The sequence below is a fragment of the Battus philenor genome, unplaced genomic scaffold (genome assembly GCF_028537555.1).
Source record: "Battus philenor isolate CCGP_79_NKW_IND1 unplaced genomic scaffold, ilBatPhil1.0.hap1 SCAF_10, whole genome shotgun sequence".
Classification (NCBI taxonomy): domain Eukaryota; kingdom Metazoa; phylum Arthropoda; class Insecta; order Lepidoptera; family Papilionidae; genus Battus; species Battus philenor.
In genome coordinates, this window is record NW_027181662.1 from 10,351,158 (window position 1) to 10,370,377 (window position 19,220).

A 19,220-nucleotide genomic window follows, 5' to 3' on the forward strand; every position below is an offset into this window, starting at 1 on the left:
AATACACGGGATAAAATCTTATACAAATTACACATTGAGCATTGATTATATAAGGTTGCCACTGGTCATAAACATATTTCTAGAAGTTGGGCAGCAGCCTCCTCAGCATACTGAACTACACTAGGATCCGCCAAATCGTTTGTCAAGTGAGGCGATTTTGGTATATCCCTCTATAGATATTTTTAAAAGAAACCTATTCCTTCCATAGATGCCTGTGGGCTGAAACAACAGCGACAATGGCTCTCCGTATTGTTTTCCGTACTACTTATTAATTATTAATCAAAATATATCACAATTTAGAGTAATATTTTGCTAATGTAAGAAATATTATGTTAAAATTGACAGTGAAATTCATTAAACAACAATTTTTTAATTTAAAATAAGAAAACTTATTTTCACAAAACTATAACTGTCAATTACATTTTCAATAGGTTTCAGTTTATTCCGACAATATTAACCGCTTTTCTTGAATCCCGAAATTTAACTCGTGACTATATCACAAATGTGGTATTATTTGACATTTGTACCTAAAAATATCTAAATATGCAGCAATTTCCAAAATTTAAAATTGTCAAAATTCAAACCGTCAATCACATGAAATAAAGAGAAGGGATAGCCACGCACTGGCGTCAATGGCATCTCGCTAAGATCTCGCGACGTAAGGAGTGGGGATTCCAACATGGCGGCCTGCGCTGTGATTTTATTGGTTAAACAGAATGCTGCTTTTTGACAATCACTCATTTCACGTTTCCACATTGCCCGAGACGAGACGCCTCTTTGATTTCAAAACAACTCAAACAATTTTTGGCAATTTTTCTGCAGAATCTTCAATTCGTACTAAATATTTTTCGGTGTTGTTACTAGAAATTAATATTAATTTGTATAAATGTATATAATACCGTTGCGGTAAAATTACCCAATCCACCAATAAAGTTGTTTATATGAGTATCATGGTTAAGTTTATCCAGCAATTTTTACGAAAATGCTTGCAGCATTATTAAACAAAAAAATCATTGTTTAAAATTAATACTGCATGCATGAATGGTATCAATATATGAGATGTGTTTGGTTTGGATGTGTTTATAAAGATGTGATAATATTTGTTGAATTGTGTTTCAGATTTCGACTTTTATTTCTTTTTAGTAGTGTGCTTCGTAAAACTGTCATAGTCATGGTGATGTTTGGATTTCGACTCCAAAATTCAGGGATGGTACTGACTGATTGGTACAGATGACATTCACCGAACCCTAAAAACCAATTTCATAGCATGATGTTTCTTTTGCATAAAGTAGCTAAAGATTTTAAAAATTTGACGATTAGCGATTGCTCTCATCCTACCTTTATCTGGATTATAAAACACTAATGTACTGCTACTCAAATTTTATTTTATGAAACTTGATATTTGCGTAATTATTTATTAAATCTAAGGATTTAATACCTTATATTTCGGAAAATAATGGTTCAGGCGTCTTTTAGCTGGCTGTTTTTCTTTAAGAGTGGGTCTCACCATGAGTGGATCCAAATTTATGTGAAAAAGAGTTCATTTAGGAACTTTAAGACAGGGGATTAACCGTGTATAATTTAGTAATTTTAGAGCAGTCATCACAATTAAGTTTTCTTTGAAATCGTAGTCTTACTGATTGTAGATTGCTGTGAAAATGGATCAGTAAAATATTAAGTTACTGAACGGAAGACGATGCATGCAGGCCGCTTCCAAACGCTCTGTAAGAAATTTTTAGGGCAGGTTTATGTCTAGTATAGGACAACTTACGGCTAAAATGATAATTGTAATTATCATTGTACTGTTCTCCAGTATATACGATAGTAGATTTTGGCTCCAAGAAGTTCTGTAAGAAACTAGCAATGCTTTATTATACATTAAAGGAGTAGTTGGTGTGGATAATAGGCCAAGACCTAACGCACTTATCTAATCCTATATGTATTTAATTACGTACACAGTATTTTGTATCGGTATAATACTATATACCACCATATCATAAGGACACTACCAACTCAAATATTTCCTGCTGTTTTGGGTTATTCCAAAATATGTAGTTTTTTATGTACAAGGCTATATAGCCAGTCAGTGTAAGTTCTTTCAATAATCGACTTAAAGCAAAGTTTGTCTTCGTGATTGCCGGTATTGAGACTTTAATCCACATCGAACTTCAGAGCTTATTATGGAAACCAGTAGCCAAGTTAGTAAAATACATAATCTCTCAAATAATTAAGAGACGAGTTATTTTACTATTAAATGCCTTTCTTATCTATCAATTTAGGTTTTTAATAGGTCTTTATCTTGGAGCATAATTTTTTAGACAATATGAGCCTATATCACATCATTGTTGGTCATATAAGCGGCCGGGAGCTATAGTCAGGTACAAGAACGCCAAAATGGATAATTTACCTTACATGGAATGGCAACAGATTAGACAATGGTACTTATAATTAGCTAAAAGTGGGAACTTTCCTGACCAATGGGTTGTCCACGGTAGTTAAACAAGATTTAAATTTTGATGGAAGACCATCCCTTGTTCGACATTAATTTGGCTAAATCTTGTTGATAGGGTTTTGTGTCTAAATTAGAAGGTGATTCGGTGTTTCGTTGTAATTTACCATTTTGGCTCTCTTCACTAGATTCAATCCACTAAATATTTCTGAACGTAAAATCAAGTGTTATAATGTCCTTCATGGTAAAAGAAGGTGATGCATCGAAAAGTGATATAATTCTCAAACAATGACACTTAAACAGTTAAAGTAAAGAACACGGAATTCAAAATTATGGAAAAGAGTAATGGTTATTTCATTTCCTTTTGCTTATATCTGACAGTCGCTATAATAATTATCTAATCAAAGTAATGTAATTAGACTTCTTGTAAACTTCTTCCAGTCTCTCTAGTAAAAAAATATGCAAGCATTTTGTGATCTGTAGATAACGAAGTTTCTGCACTCCACTGTCTAGCGCAAATATTTTATGCATGCATTTTGTTTATATTGAGCAAACCGCTACTTTTTAGAAAAGAAAGCGAGAAGTTGAAAAGAACCGTCGACTGGCTGTAACAGTGACGCGCCTGAAGTCGAATTAAAGGGTTCCCAGAATAGTTAAGTTCGCTATAGATTTAAAGTTTGCCAAGTAATCAAGAAATGGTTTTTAGTGTAGGGTACTGCTCGAAGCTGCTTGTAAATTTCATGATTAAAAAATTAATTAAGATTATATAGGTAGGTATATGGTTAATACTAAATGAATGTAGTTCATTTGCCTTAAGAGTGAAAAAAGAAATCACTCCTAATTAGTAAGTCAAATGTCACAGTAAATGTCGAAGATATACTTTTGAACGTGAGTAAAGTTCCGTCGAACGTTAGCCAAAAATTATGCCATTTTTTATATTATTTAAGAAATCTAATCTTCCATGTGTTTGATTACTTAATATCAAGTAGAGATAAAATCCATCGTATACAGATAAGGAATTGTTGAATTTGAATTTGAAAGATTTGATTGTGGGGCGTGTGCGGGGCAGTAGACTAACAGGATTCTTAACTTGAACGAACCATAGTTTTGTCCCTTGGTATTGTAGCCAATACGCAATGTCATAAAATGAAAAGGTTTGTAAAATAATTAATGTAATAAAAGCCTTTATTTATTGTTTCGCAGAAAGTTTTTCTGGTGCGAAGTAGAGCAACGTGTAGAGCGCGTAGCGCTATCAACGTCTGGTGCATCGAACGATACACGAAGAAACTTTACGACGCCGCACTTGCCGGGCTCGGGCTCGCCGTGAACACTGCGATACGATCCCATCGCGCTGCAACCGAACCGTTCAATTAATCGCAACGATTAACGTTGTCTTTGTACGTCAATGGTGTCGGATTAAAGGGGGTTGGGTGTCCTTTCCGAGTCGCAGATTTAGTGCGGCGTCGCGGCGCTTGTGGGGGGAGGCGTCGCTCGTAAAGCATCGGCCGGCACTCGACTGACGCGCGTCAGCCCGACAACGCGTTGCGTAATCGAGCGCCGTAAACAAGGCGACGCTCGTCGCTTCCCACCTGGCGGGTCCACCACGTGCGACCGCGTTTAGTATTGCGCTCATGCTGCCGCTAAAACGTTGACACGTGACTTGACCGAGTGAACTGACGCCGCGAGTTCTGTGCGTGCTATGGCGCGCTCTACTCTCCGTCGGTAAACAACCGGCCGGTTTAAGGTGAGTTTATTGCCGATCCGCGGCCCCCGGACCGCTCCGAACTTTTGTTGGCTCCGCAAACTTTTACGCGGCCCGAACGCCCTTACAATGTTCGCTTTCAAATTCTAAATACCTTTATTCAAGTGACAATTAACGCACTTTTGAATCGACAATTATTTTAAGATTATCTTACGTAAGTTATCACCGGCTCTGAATGCTGGTCCGCTAAGAAAGGCCGGCCAGGAACTCAACTGACAAACACATAAAGCGAGTAAACTGATTACGATGACTACAAAACTGTTGTCGATGATTCCACGTACCGATTAGTACCCATTTAAAAGCTAAACTTTTGTACTAAACAGTCACTCAAAAAGTTTTTAACAATTCATTCTATTACTTTTACAACTAACTGCTTGGTGCAAGGTCGTGACATTAAAATTATGTACGCTGATAAAAATTTATGGTTAAAAAATGTATTAATAACCCATAAAACATCAAATAATAACACAATAATTGACTTTATAAGTGCTACAAAGTTAGTAGCATTAACGTCAACAAAAGTTTAATATATTGATTTACCTACCTTAATGTTTACATATCATTAAATTTGTAAATTTTATGTTATTTTTAGTCTATAAGGTTGACTATGTAAACATATTTTTTAATATTTATTAGAAAACGTAAATTAATATTTTCGAGGACTTTTCCGACCAATTATTTTATTGAAGATTCTTATAAATTATAAATGTATTTAAAAAAGGTATATATTTTTGTCGTATAAAATATATATATAATTTAAATTACAAGAGTAATTATAAAAAACTAATGTCAATAAACACATTAGACAAATTTGTTTCATTAATAAGTATTTGGTTAATTTGAAGATTTATGCTAAGTATCGTCTAGCGATTGTTATAAGTAACAATTGAAATTCTGAAAAAGTTGCAAAATGTATCATATGACATAAATTTGAAATAAGAATCAGCACTGTTTTATGTCATTGCATACAAAATCATAATATCTATCAACATATATACATAAGCCCTGTTATTAAATGTAACAATGACTATCTGATCCTTTACTTAAATATTTAAATATGTAGTCGCAATTGAACATGAATTACAAATTCATACTTTAAGAAATATACAAAATGATTGTAAGGCATATAAAGAATATATATTATTAATATTTACTCATAAAATATAAAGAATAAACTATTAAGAAAACTGTCATTTTTGCTCCTCCTAAATAACAGTTAATATATTAATATATATTAACTGTTATTTAGGAGTAAGTAGTAGGAATGTACATTAAATTATTTAAAATATTGTAACAAAACCAAAAGGTTCTAAATTAAAATTGTATTAAGTTTCCATAACTTTATTCCGTTATCCTTAAGGTTCAATTTTGGGGCTACAACAGGTAACGCGCTTCATGCTATGAACGGATAACAGACTTCTAATAAGCAACGGTAATATTTAGGAACTCAGATCAGAAAACCACTTTGTTTTAAATTAATTTGTTACATCAAAAACTACAAAAAATTAAAAACAATTAATAATTATAAGTTGTGTAAAATTCATGAACGAATTTATTATTCATGATTCTATGCATATGCAATGATGTTAAACTTATACATATGTTATTCAACATTAATAAAAATAAATATTTATTCAACACCTCTGTCGTTTAAAACATTAAAATGCTGCAATAAATGAAAACACTGACGCATGATGGGCATATGTTTTATTGTTGCATTGAAACGTGTTTTACATAGTAATTATATTTTTTTACATTTTGTAAGAAAAATATTAATAATTTATTGCATGCAATAATTTAAATAATTTACCATTTTATTAAATTTATTGGAGGTTAAGTATTAATAAAAAATAAAAGACTGGTCCTTAGCAACATTTTTAAAAATGATCAAATTTGTTCACACTTCTCATCCGCGTTGTCTAAAGATAATATTATATATATATATATATATATCAAAAAGGTATAATGTACTTTCATGGCATTTAAAGGAGCAATGTTATTAAAAAAGCCTTCGTATCAAAATTAAGTTACACTTGACATATAAAATATCTGGACACTACAAAATAAAATATAACAGAAAACTGTGATGAAAAGGAAAAAAATGGACGAAAATTTTTTGTGTAGTCAAATTGAAGGACTTCAGAAGTAGTTCATGGTAGACAATAACAAGGATTTAACAAGAGCGTAGGCGTCCATTTTGAATTCCACTCATGCGCACCGCCATATTTGTCTTATTTCACATCACCCTGTTCGTTAGATCTCAATCTTTACTTATTATTCAGTGATACGCCGCAATGTTTTTGTAATTTTTACCGCCGTATGCGATGAATCAGTTTGTAGAAATTATGTTTAATATTAAATACCAGTCTTGCACTGCACGGTTTTTATCATAAATGTTAAGTCCGGTTCTTCCAGCAGTTAACACTGACTCACTTATATCCTGAAACACAAGGAGCAATTAAAATAAGCCCAGAGGCTATAGTAAATTTTACCAAAAAAAAAAAAAACTTAAACTTAATGTTTGTGTAACTAAAAATCAAATAACTGGACGGTTATCTCTCCATCTATATGTATTAAAATAAATTTTAATCGACCTTAGAGTAACATAGTTTATAATTAGTAAACAACTTTAGTATGTAAAATAAATGGCATGATTTTTTCATAAATAAATAGACAAAATTACAAAAAAATATATAATTAATTAAATTATTTTCAATATCTATAACTCAAAAATTGCTAATAATAAAAATGACTGAATAAGTGAAGAAAGTGTAAAATAAATTATCAATATTATATTTTTAGCTGACTCCAAGAAATTCTAAAAGTAGGGTTATTATTACCGTAACATTTAAAAAAAAAACAAGTAAGATACTAGTTAAGACATTTATTAATAAAAACGATTTAACACAGAGAAACTAAAAATTACATATGAAATGAATCTAACAATAAACGTATTTATTTAGGCATTTCAAGATCCTTCACAGTTGTCGGATTCAAACAACAAAGTACAAACATTATTAGATGAAGAGCACAAATTATAAATTACAAGAAATTAAATTAAATAAAAAATTACGGAAGTAGACATAAATGAACTAAAACCACATAGAGGTTATATATAAATATTGAAAAGTTTAAACAAAAGGTATAAGAAAGTAATTAATGGCATTACATTCTTAGCTGATCAAACGCAATGAACATTCAAAATACTGCTTATAATAACACTAAACCAACGCGCTTCTCACAACACTGGTTGAATCATCTTCACAACATTAACCCACGCTTTTATAAGTATCATTTAACTATCACTATATAACTTTAATAATTGCTAACGTCACATACGCAGAAATGGCTACCAATTGCGCCAACAAAATTAATCCATTCCTATTTATGACATATGATTCTACCTTATTTCTTTATGAGGCACTTCACTTTGCTAGACCATCGATTTATTTAAATAACTGGTATTATGTCAAGTTTAAAAATACATTGTGTAACGACCTGTATTGAAATAAAAATGTACTTACTCGTTTTAATAAAAGTAATCAGCTATTAAATGTACAAGTTGATTGGTTATAGGTGGGACAGCTTAAAAGAGGTTTTATTTATACTTTTACATAAAAACCTTTTTTTTTTCAATTAAAACGACGACATACTATATGCCATCGTCACGTATACTAGATGTCATCGCTTCACTGTTAGTATTTCTGTTATTTTATTCTGTTTGTTATGTACAGGGTATTTAGTGATTGGTGAATTTATGGCCAATTTTCTATCATTAAATGAATTGGGCGTAATCAAAAATCAATTGTTTTAGAATTATTAATATCGTTATGATAATACAGTGAGAAAAACGTTATCAAGAATCTGATTACTGTAAAATCAAACTATTTATTTTTTACTATCTGTCCCTACTAATTTTATACTGCTATGATATGTCAGTCTATAATTTTTTAATTCATTCCAATGCAAAAAATATGTATTATAATTAAGTATTTTAGAGTGATTTCTTTACTTGCTAACAAACAAGTTATACCTTTATCCCTTTAGACCTCTTTCCAATCATTCTGTATGTTTATATATTTAGTGAAAATTGGTTAAATCTTAGCAATCTTATTTCTGCTTAATGTTTTCAATTAAAGATTTTTACCAGTAAGAATAATTTACTTTTTTCATATAATATATTTAATAACGTAAATAATATTACAAAAATAAAAATATGAGATTTAAATAAAGTTAACACAGGGTAGTTCATAACTCATTCATTACATTAGTTTATAAGAAACAATAAAGCAGCAATATAAATTCACGATGCATGCATTTAAATAATGTAAAAGGCGGTTTCGTTATGAGTTTAAATGCGCCTATGCCTTTTGACTCTCAATTATGATAATTAATACTACAGTTGATAATTGCAAACAAGGATGCATTAAACATATGCTGGGGTTTTTTATATTAGAAAATATATGCAGTAAAATTTACAAAAACCTTTGACAATTTATTTCCACGATGTAAAGTGATTTATCAAGAGGTTCACTGTCTTTGGAGAGCTAAATTTTGCCAACATTTATGTAAAGAGGATATATGCTATACGAAAATACGTTACGTTATTATTAAGTATATTATTTTCTAGTTTTCTGTTCATTAATTTACTTCCAATTGGCTGTAGCAATTACTGATCATTCTTGATTAATATTGATTGTTAATTAATTTGTATTATTAAACTGATAAATAAAAATCTATGTTAAACAGAGTTTTCGAGTTTATCATATTAGATGAAACATACAAGTAATTAATAAATGAAAAAGTAAGGAAAAAATTAAGGAAAACATTTTAATCGTACATTTTAGTGATCAAAGTTGATACAATTTTATAATTAAGATGCGTGTTGATATTTTCTATCTGATATAATTGTTAAGACCAAATTTTGTCAGTATATTTAACGCAATAAATTAACATTGGTAACTTGCTGAATTTCTAAAATATTATAAAAGACGCCGAAGTTATAAAAGAGCTAAAAACTTCGATACAAAGAGTGATGTAAATTCATCTTGCGAAACCTGTACCGACAAAAAAATCGATGAATAGAGCACCTTTTGTACTAATGAAAACAAAAAACCAAACGAAAGCTAACCAGCCAGCGTAGAATTGAATTTTATAAATTATCATCTTTATAAGTTAATGAGTTGTGGCGATATGTAAGTTTTTGTTCAACGAGTGCCAATGTCGAGTTGCACCCGTTACTGCCCTATAAGTCTGCGTCGAAGCATCTGCCTATATCGAATTTGATTATAATACATGTTTATTTATCATTCGCTTACGTAATGTTGACCAAGTCTTTCTGTTTGACCATGTGTTGTAAACACAAAACCCGAAATTGAAAACACCCGAGTGAAAAACAAATACAACTTATAACTCTACTATATACTCAAAATAAATACGCTAATAATGCAGTGTATTTTAAAAAAATATAATATGGAAATTTATTTTTATAAATTTATTTGTTGTGATTTCGAGTATTTTTTAAGTTATGTAATCAATGTAAGAATTTACCGATGTGAGTCAACGAATGATCTTGTAGTGTGTTTAATGGAGTAAATTACTTGTATACCAAGTATTGATAAGATTTCTTTAATTAATGTTTAAACATCGACGCGGCCTCAGCCAAGGTACCAGGTGAACGTCTTACCTACAGCACGGCACAGGTAAAAAACCAACATCTGTCTTTAAGAAATTCATGCAGGCATTGGTCGTACACACGATCATATCTACTTGAAATACGTCGCCGGAGACAAATTGCAGTCACTTCAAACGTGGCGAGCGAGTGTCCCGACGCTGCAACGGAATAAGCAAATAGCCGATTGTTTCGCATCGAGCGCAGGCCACGCCGAAACCGTCCTACCGGCGTGGTAACAAAATCGAAAATTCATTATGCGGACAAAAACCGTAAAGAACCGTAAACTGAACCGTAAAGCACGGCGTTTTAGCTTTAAATCCGCATAATTATCGTATAGGCAATAAATTGTGCGGTGTGGGAGTTGCGTCGTTTGTATTCTCGTAGCCTACCTACGGCGTACGCATTTTTACATCATCTTATACTACTTATAATAAGTGTAATTCGTCTTGATAAAAAATATAGTCTTTACTTTATACACATTGTATAAATAGTACATACATTTATAATATTAACTTGTTACGTAACGGCACTAAACGCACAGCAAGAACCGAGTCTATTAAGCAATGTAAGGAAGCGATTAGCGTTAAAGACCGATAACTAGAGTCAAGGGTTAGCCACTTTCTAGCCTCGTAAATCTCTGGACAATTTAGTTAACAATAAGGACTTAAATTAAATTTCAAAATTTCTCATTCGTAGCTCTTGTTAGTCACGTCTGTGTACGTATATTTGAGAAGAAAAGGCGAGTAAAAAATCGTGAAAAAATACCTATATGTACTAGTTATTTTATTACATGAAAAACCAAGAAATTGGAATAATATAGAGCTAATTATAAATTGCAATAGCAGGCAACCTTAACATGCAACAAATCAAATCTGAATAAAAAAGTAGGCAATAATTATTTTTCTTTATTTAACTAATTATTTTTAAACTATTACCATAATATTGTTAGTTCCGAACCATTTTGTTTTATTTTTTATTAACAATTAATATTAAATTATCTATGCGACTAAATAAATCGTCTAACACTTTTTAAAATTATTGTCATGTTTCGTTATAATTTATGGTAGTCCTGCACCTTTAGTGAAGTAAAATTCAAGTTCCTATAAATTCTTTGAATATATAATGATAGTACAATAATTGTTGACAGGTTACTATATATTACATTTTTAATGAAAAATTCTAACAGCTGTACACACGAAACGACCGCGAATAAAAGTTTCGTTGTCAACAAAAATTCTATAGGAAAAGTAAACAAAACGTGTAGATAACTCATAAAGCTATCAATGATTATTTAATAGCCATAGATTCGGAATGAATGGATATTCAAAAGAGTCCGTAACATCCACGCGTCCATATTTTCGCCTATGATTTAAAGATGTTTTGACCTCACAGTTTGATAATGAATGAGGCGCTCGTAAACGCTGGAGTCAAGAGAACATTAATGTCAATAAAAAAGCTATAAAGTCTATTAGCCGTCATAAACCTCACCGCATCTGGTCGATAACTCGTTTCGCGTACGAACATTGTTAATTATGGAATTGAAATATCATTTAAAACAACTTACTAGGGACAAAAATTCTTTTATGATATTTGGAATAGAAAAGACGCTTTCCATTGCGATCTCGTTGCGTTTGCAGCGAACGTCGATTTTCGATTTTTACCGATGTTTTTATCTCTCCTTCCGACCCCGAGGGCAGTAAATTTTCTTGTCAAATGACAGCGATTGGCGATAAAGAACACGGAAACAAACTTTTGTTATGAACTTAACAAATAGAACTATAAATTACCTCAAGGTGTTGTGATGCAAGTTAGCCTTTGGCCACAATTCCTCAAAACATTATCGTCGTGTATAAATTCATTGTCACAAACATTAGCATAATAATTGGTTACCTGCTTGTTTGAACAGGTGAATTGTTAGAAATGAGCATTGTTTAAATTTCTTTTATGATATTGTGCAACGTGTATTGTTTTCGCGTCGTCTCTCCTATTAACGGTTGTGCAAGAGGCCTTTCTTGATTTTTTACGACTTAACGGACCCTATAACCGATTTGTAAACATAACGGTTCTCCATTTTGCCAAAATTAGCATTTTTTCGCATTCCGATACAATAGTGTAAAATGTAAAGTTTTTTTTTTGGGTCCACAAAAGTCGTCATAAAATTGCTTCAATTTTACGCATAAGTTTTTATCTGCTTTTGTTTAACTCAAACTGCCTTTGTTTTATTTATTGCACAACTACTGTTTTGTTTTATAACTATTTTACTTAACAAGTATTTGTTATTATTTTAGCTATGTGAAAGAAATAACTTATTCAAAGCAATATTTTGCAACGGTTAAACTGAATAATCCCCTGATATTTCAAAGAAATTTTAGAAATACGTATAATTTTTTTTATTGTAAATATTTTGTCTTACATCATTCTTATAATTATAAAAGCTTGAAAATGGAAAGTTTTTGGTGCAATCTATCCAAAAAAAATGGTTACTGAAATAATTGAAGACGTTATGATAATAAAGTAAGAAAAAGGGAATTTAAAATTGTTCTTCATTTCTCTACAGATTTTGTACTACCAAAAGTTATTGACTTACCGCATGCCGCATAAAAAAAATTAAATCGGTGTTACATTTTTAGAATGATCACTTTATATAGAATGATTGTAGGTATAGGAGCTTTAAAAGGATGAATGTATATCTAGCTCATTTTTCCGCAAAATTTAAGGTTATATTACTTAATAGAAGTAGTCACGCTTGAATACTATAATTGGTATTTGATAATAATAAGAAATATATATTTTGATCAATGTACATTCACAGGGGATCGCTCGTGGGTCTATCGAAGCACGTTGTGGGCTGTGGTGCCTCGAAAATTGTAATATTTCAAAATTACTCAAGAGTCGCGTTCGCTTGAATAATGCGATAAGTTTGGACCGGGTGGTTGCCTCCTTCCCTTGCTTCGTGCCGACTTACCCCCAAACTTGTTTTCCAACTTCTGCTCTTGAGTTTGATCAAAATATACTCTCTCCCGCCCGGTTCATTAAGCCTCGACAAGCTTAGCGCCTTTTTAACCATAAAGCTTTTTAAAAACGGAAACTCGGTCTTCATGCAAATAATAACGCCTATACGCCACCATCATTGAATTACATGTCTATGAATCTCTAAAGCAATAACTGTTTTATATATAAAAACTTGTCGTTGTTATTTGTGTAAAAAAGATACATATTTAACTATCGTATATTATAAGTCAGTTGTTTTAAATATTTTACATCAATATATGATAATGTATTCCTATTTGAACGAGACGGTATAGTAGTAAAAAGTTACAAAAAGCAGATGACAAATAATAGGTTATAAGTTTATTATGTACTGTAAACGAAGTCACACATATGGCCGTTGACCGTTGCCGCTTGTAGTTATAAATGTAGTTAATTTCTGGAGGCCGCACGTGGCTTCGGACCATGTGACAAACCGGTTCAAAGCAAGCCTAGTAACCTCTAAACGACTTCGTTCTTGCACGGCCGCGAAGGATTCCGCGTGCAGTTTTTAATTCTCTCTTCGCGCCATAGGTGTCGGAGTTCGCTAATCGATCGAGAATTTCGTATTTGCATTAAAATCTAATTTGATAATCAGTGGGAAGTATTGAAATACTTCATTTAAATTGTCCAATGTAATAACAATTAATCATTAATATTATTTATCAAGTGTTAGAAAAAAAAACATTAACTTTAATCTAATTAAACAATTTAAATATGTTTTGGCTCAACCGACAACTATGATAAATATATATATTATACAGAATGATTGGTCAGAAATGTAATAGCTTAAAAGGGGTAAATTTTATGTGTCATTTGAAAGCACGTCTTTATATCTTATACATCTATTTCCTATCAATCTTTATAAAGTGAAAACTCTAAAATACATTTTATTTGACTGCGACAGGCAAAAAACGTAATTTCGGGTAGTACGAAATCTGTGCGGACAAATACTTTTCATACTCTATATATTTAAAAGAATTTTCCATCTACGCGTTGACTCATCACGTGATCTTTTAAATCATAAGGCTTAAGAATTTTAAAATAGAATATTTTTTAAGCAAGACCTTATAAGAGCGGATTTAATAAAATTATTCCTACAAGGAAGTTAGTATATTGTTAAACTATAGCTCTAATAGGTATATGATTTGACCAAACTGCTTTTTTTAAATCATAAAAATGACCAAGAATTGAATATAAAATTAGCACCACAAAATATATTCTTATCCGCGTCCTACTTGGATAGACGACTTAGTCAATGTGGGGGAAATCGCTGAAGCCCTATGTATATGTAATATATAATATATATAGATATATATATATATTTAAGGAAAGGCATATGGCTTACAGTGGACGACTATCAACCAACATGATTATGATAAAAGCCACCGAAGGCAGTGTGGGCCATGCAAAGCGGCTGAGTCCAGCTAGTAACAGATATAATATCAATTATTACACATAATGTGATACTTCTTTCTAGCCTATAGACGCCCACTGCAAGGCATCTCCCCCTAAAGATCGCTACGATAACCTTGACACAGGAGTAGGTGATATGTTGCTAATATTTTATAAAAAAAACGTAAATCCTAATTGCATTATTATTCCGCGCATCAACGGACTGTCGTGACACAGAAACAAAGGTTAGCTAACGTCGAGCGCTTTAGAATGGGTCACGCAACGTTTTTGTCCTTAACCTGTCTTGCTGGTGTTATAGTTATTTCTATACACGGCCTGGTGAGAAATAACGCAAGCATTTAAAATATATGCGTAAATAACAAACATTCATTATTTAAAAAAATTATCATAAGAGATATAGAGATTTACTATAAATGTTAAAACGAACTTAAAAACTAATAACATTGTTTTCATTATACAAATTTCTCGTATTACTTGTACTATTGAATGCAGTAATTAAATAACGATACTATGTCATTAACAGAAGAATACACTAGAATTACTACTATGGAACCAGAAGAAGGAAGTATCCATCAGAATAAAAGGACTTTATATTAGACTTAAACATTAGAAGATCAGCTCGCGGCTAGCCAATGTGTGCTTACATAATATAAAACGAATTCATCGTAAACGCTGTGATGACAGGGACTTAGCATCAGTCTTTTTTTTCATTTTTTTTTAAATTTGTCGTGTTTGAAGTGGCGGAGGGTCAATGCGTATATATTAGTAAAGTTACCAAAAGTTTCTTCACAAATCGGTTTGGGTCATTACATAACTTATTTATTACTAATGGGACGCCAATAAGCCGTTAAATTCAGTAACTTAGACGGACATTCCATGGTGCATCTGGGGGCAAGGGTGCCCGAAAGGGGAATTGATTTGGAGTCTCAATCGAACAGATGTCGTTCCGTCTAAGATATTAGATTTAGCCGTTACTTGTTTAACGTCGCCGACATTTAGTCCAACTTTTTCTCAATTGGCAAAAGTATTAATAATATTTTCTATTTGTTAATTATGTTACGAATTATAATAAAATTTACTATTTAACAAATCAGTCATCACTCGGCACAGTCTGTCCATAGCGTAAAGTAGGTTTAAATAACAATCTGGATGGGCGTGCAATACAAAATAATAGAGATGTTAGGCTAAAATATAAATTTTGTCTTTGTCAAAATCATTTCAGCTTGTAGATACCCACTGGAAGGCACAGGCTTCCCCCAAATACGAGTAGGATATATGTATGTATGATGAGAGGATGTACATAATCGCCACGTTGGCATGCCAATTAGCGATCACAATGAGGTATTATTGGTACACAGAGAGCGCTAGTGCCCATCTTCTGTAAGCTTATTTCAGCAGTGGCAATTCCATATAAATAATTCACAAAGTAAATGAGTGAAATCGAATCATGTATAAGAATGCATTTCCGGGAATTCAACTCGCGAACTATGATCGCCAGTCTCGGTCCTCTACCGCTGGGTTAAAACCACTCAAAGTACATATAAAGATTTCAATATATATTATATAAAGCAATCTAGATAATAGTAAGATCATAAAATAAAACAATATGAAAAATCGAACGATGGTTAAGAATAGTTTTTACTATTTTAAACAACTACGATATTATAGCTACTTTATTCATTTATTTGATATACGATTTATTACGTTTTTCAAGCATTAGCAATTTTATTAGCTCTGTAGTAAATTCAATCATCCCATGCCAAGTGATCGCGAGAAACCACACCTGCGAAACTTTGTGCCCAAGATCCGGCAAACTTGAAGAATTCAACTCTTAGCTCTCGCCAGAAGTTGCCTCGTCTCGTTAGCCCGGCTGCGCCGCAAAACCTTTTCCGCTTTATTTATGCTTTCGCTTTATTCCATTTGCGGCTGCCATGAAGCATTGTGCACGACTTTTCAAGATTTTTGAATATTTAAGAAATCATTTCCATATATTTTGACATTATTTGTCATTTCTAGTAAGAAATTGAAACTATAGTTTAGTTTAAAAATTACCCTTTTAGGTAAATACTGCAGGATTATTTTTGATTCTGAAACTGTAACAGTCGAACAAGCCTAATAGCGACATCAAACAGGAACAAGAGAAATATTACAGTTTGTTTGACAAACGAATGAGCTTACGCCTTGCCAATAAATTTTATTAATAGTTGATATTAAATTAACTTCAAGTACGCACGACAAACATAAATGTCTCGAGCAAAAAAATAAGCGTAGCTTTCTAGAATTTGATTCACGCAATTGAAAGGTGTTGGAAAAACGCTCGCACCTCTATGAAAATGCATCGCACCGAAGAAACCAGCTACGGAATACCACATGCCGCTTTAGAATCATTACCGGTGGTATTGAATAACGACCTAATTTAATCTCTGAGAGTAGCGCATTAATGTGCAATTTTTATTGGCAGTCTATTGGTTATTATGACATTGTATCAAGTCTCCTTAATTGTTTCGAGTTTTTATTGGGGCAAGGTGCAGATATAGATAGGCTGTTGATCGCATTAAGTTTCTTACTCGTTGATATAGGTGGTCTCGTATACGGGCTTCGACTATTTCATCGATTTTAAAGTTGATGACGTCTCTTAAGTTATTAATTTCACTCTATTTCTTTTGTATATATTATATGTATTTATATTCTCGCGACTTAAAATTTAAATTACCTTCCATTTGCATAAGACGTACATCGCGTAATATTTTTAACACAAAATCATTAATTTTCGATTCGAAATAAAATTCGAAATCTTTAGTAATTTATACATTATACAGATATTAAGATCTCGTATATACATAAGTATCATATATAATAACAGAGCACTACATGTGCTTTTATTATAAGAATTGGGAAAAGGGTTTTATTATAAGAAAAACTTATATCAACTTTATAGATACCTGAGAAGTTGCTTTAATAATTCTTAGCATGTTATTACCACAGTTAACAGCTCATTACGTATAACATTTCAGTTTGTTTTGTGTTAAGTGCAAATGAATGGTATTTATTTAATTACATATGCGAAACAAAAAGTTGTTTCAACAGAATGTGGACTAGTGTAACGTTAAACGCTGGAAACATTCGAATTCTGTGTAAATGAATGATAATTTTAATTTTTTCTTAAAAACACAATGCGAAAAGAATTAACTTTTATAATTAAATAATTTATTTTATATTGTTGCAAATAAAGTAACAGGGTTGCTAATCTCACCTCGATACAAGAATGCAATGTAATGCAAAATTAACTTTATTACATTATTTTTATATTGTCTTATTCATAGATAATATGATAATAATCATCTAAATCACTGGAACAAAAAACGATATTTCTATTATCGACTAAACATTGTAAACAGCTTACTGCACGGATGGCCGCTGGAGCCTTAAGTTACTGGAGTAGAACCACCAATCGGCAAGCGCAGTATAGTATATTAATCCTCATGTACACCTTGAGGCGATCGCAGAATTGAGGATGTTGGAAAGCGCTGGATGTAGGCGATAGAAGCCTTTGCATAGCAATTAACGTCCTGCGGCTGAAATGATGATAATGATTGAACATTGTCCAAAACAAAAGTGTGAATAAAAAAACTGTAGTTTTTTAGCTTATTTTACACTTAAGTTTATAAAATAAATAAGTATTATGATTTACAGTTACGTATTCACACAGATAACAAACACGAATATGCGAATAAATATACTCACAGACCTGACAAATAAGTCCTTCTATGTTATATCATTAATAAAACATTTCTATAGTAATAGGTTGTTCTGAAACAGCGCAATCGTTTCAAACCCTGGCCTATTTCCAACTACGGAGAGATGCGAACATGTCATAAAAGTATAATAATTTGCAACGACACCTGTACTGAAAGACAATTCGTTTAAAATCTTTATCTAATCTTGTCAACGGGCTGTTAACTGCTTAATTACAACATATTAGTGATTGATAAGTTGATTACATTACGTGTCGAGTGCGGTCGGCCTTTACCCGCCCTTTCATTACATTCGCTTTGAGCATGTCATTATCTGTAATAACTAGGCTGCTTGAATAAATTCACGAGACTTTGCTACCTAAATTATTCTTATATATTCTTGATTTTATTAGCTGTTTGTATTATGGTAGATTTATTTATTAAGACACCTTGGAAATTGTCACTGTAATTTTTTCTTATTCTTCGCAATCGTTTCTATATTTCTAAAGTTCGTGTCCATCTCGAAACTTTTAAATTGATTACTAAATTGAGCTCCTTTCATGTTATTCTACTTTCTGCTTTCCTCAGACCATGAGTATCAGAGAGTCCGGTTATTGACCGGACTTAAACAGATCAGCGTGTAGGTGATCGTCTAGTTGACCTTTTACTGTCTATTTTCCATTCAATCAGCAGTTTGTTGAAGTTATCTGATTGCTTGTTCAGATAATTCAGCACCTTCAGGAGCTTAAAGACTCCTAAAGGTTTTTAAGTGAACGATTGCCGGTTGAAGTATTGCTTTATGTAAAACTTTTGGAGAAAAGAAAAATTAGTGCGATATATGGTGCCAATTAGTCCACGATATCCGGAACTATTTCCTGCAGCACTAACTTGTCTCTAATCTTCTTTTTCATTTCTTCTAATTACTGTTCGGAGGTCGTTCTTGTCACTGAAGGGAGGTGCTCTCTCCTACATTTTGTCGTCCCACATGATGCCCTGTTTCCAAATCCTTACTCTTCTATTTGTCATCTATACGATACATATTTCTATGTATTCTATATACTTCTAGATAATTAATTTAAGGTGTTTTAAACTTATTGAACTTATTAAAGTCTTGTATAATTTTGCTTCACCTTTTTAACGCAGTGTATTTAAACGCTG

The 19,220-nt window shown here is 32.0% G+C and overlaps 1 protein-coding gene across 2 annotated transcripts in view; it reads left to right on the forward strand.

Annotated features, from left to right (window-relative positions):
- Positions 1 to 3,880: 3,880 nt before the first annotated feature.
- Antp (Antennapedia) overlaps positions 3,881 to 19,220 on the forward strand; it is a 221,922-nt gene continuing 206,582 nt past the window's right edge. For both annotated transcript variants that reach the window (XM_068765760.1, XM_068765777.1), the window contains exon 1: positions 3,881 to 4,193. The gene's annotated coding sequence lies outside the window, so the exon portion shown is untranslated. The remainder of the gene's footprint in view (positions 4,194 to 19,220) is intronic.